Here is a 1,687-nt window from a genome sequence, read left to right as displayed (position 1 = left end):
TGGTGGATGATATGTTGCCTGAACTGTGAGAAATTATCTCACTATAATGAACATGAGAAATTATTCCACTATAACGAACTGTCTTTTTTTCACAGAATCTCTCACTACATTAACACAGATATATCATGACGAGGCCATCGTCTTTGCTGGGTAAAATGAAACTATGAAACCATCTTTTATGGATGAAACATGGAGTCTGAGAAAAAGTTTTTTGAAGGAAAAACGGCTGGATCTGCACAAACGAAGGACCCAAAAAACCCGGCGTAATGTGGCGTGGAATGAGGAGGGTGTAGTTGGAGCGTAATTCGTCGAGGAGGCAGAGAAGAGGAGCTTGCGTAGTGGACTCAGGACTCGATAAAGGAGGTGAAAGTTATACAGCAGCGATTCAGATACTGATTTAAAAGAATACCTGCTTCAAACAGAGACTATGAGGAAGTCAAGAATATAGCAAACATGGGGTAGAAATAAGAATAAGAATGTGTGAAGCAATATAAAAAAAGGCGTCATTTGAGATCAAAAGAGCGCGGCACATACTGTATACAATATATAAATGGGATTACCCTTTTTAACTTTAACTATGAAGATGGTGTGATAAATACTGCATCAAAGAAGATGAAATTACAGAGATGGGGATAACAAGGACACCGCCGAAAAGAACAGATTCCGGTAGAAAAGCAGCAAACAATCTTTCCTTGATTTTTTGTAAGATTCCGATACAGCATTTAACTCGGGAATGAAAAGTCTGCTGTAAGTGCCCTCTCAAAAAGGATCCACTTAAACACAAGAACCATCAAGGCATTTCCTGTGTGCTACATAAGGGGTTTAAAGGAGTACATTTGGTGAGTATATGAGGTGGAAGATTTCTAAATAGGGAGTCACTGAAACCAATGTGGGAGAACACTTCCTGAACCAAGTGGGGGAATTTACGAAGTGCGATGTGAACAGTGAATACACTTCAACGAGATTTGGCCAGGGCAGTTAATTAGATTTCAGAGTTGAGATTGCTCACTATATACATTTCCTTAATCAGATAAATAATACAGGCCCAGAGAGAAACTATGGAGTAGTTGAAGAGAGCTTGTGGCGCACCCGAAGCTACTGCAGTACTTAAGAGTATATAGAGTCTGTAGAGCAGGAGAGCTTTGAGTGGAAGTAGTGAGCTTTTCGAATTAATGCTATTGTGAAGCAAGTATGCCCGGGGATGGGAGAGTGCTAGATTCCAAAAAAACTTACACAGGGCAGAGGACATGGCGAAGGCTAATAGGGGAAAGTTTGATTATGGAAGGCAACGAGATACATAAGAAAGGGCAATTGCGTATATTTGGATATGGAAGATTAGATCATCCCAAACCCGGAAATGTAAATTATAAGCATGGGTAACTAAATAAAGGTCCAGTTGATTATTTGACGATCAAGAAACATCAACTGCGATGGGATGTTCATAAGCAACGAATCATGTCAACTAAAATCTGAAACAAATGCTTGCTGAAACGAATGACCTGACTCTCCTGAAGATACTTACGAACCGAGAACAAGAGAGAATCTTCCAAAATCTCGCAAATGACAGGCTGACTTTCCTTTTCAGGGGGCCGGGGATATTGACGTTTCGACTTGCTTTAGAAGCAATCAGTCAGAAGTCTATGTGGAGAATTTATCCTTTATGTACTAATTCCAAGAACAAAGAGAG

General features: G+C 40.0%; 1 pseudogene; it reads left to right on the top strand.

Moving 5' to 3' along the window:
• Positions 1-1,191: 1,191 nt before the first annotated feature.
• The window catches only part of LOC119593595, a 7,083-nt pseudogene continuing 6,587 nt past the window's right edge, over positions 1,192-1,687 (top strand).

The sequence above is a fragment of the Penaeus monodon genome, chromosome 32, assembly GCF_015228065.2.
Source record: "Penaeus monodon isolate SGIC_2016 chromosome 32, NSTDA_Pmon_1, whole genome shotgun sequence".
Lineage (NCBI taxonomy): Eukaryota > Metazoa > Arthropoda > Malacostraca > Decapoda > Penaeidae > Penaeus > Penaeus monodon.
Note: the sequence above shows the minus strand (reverse complement) of the source record. Positions and strands in the feature narration are given on the sequence as shown.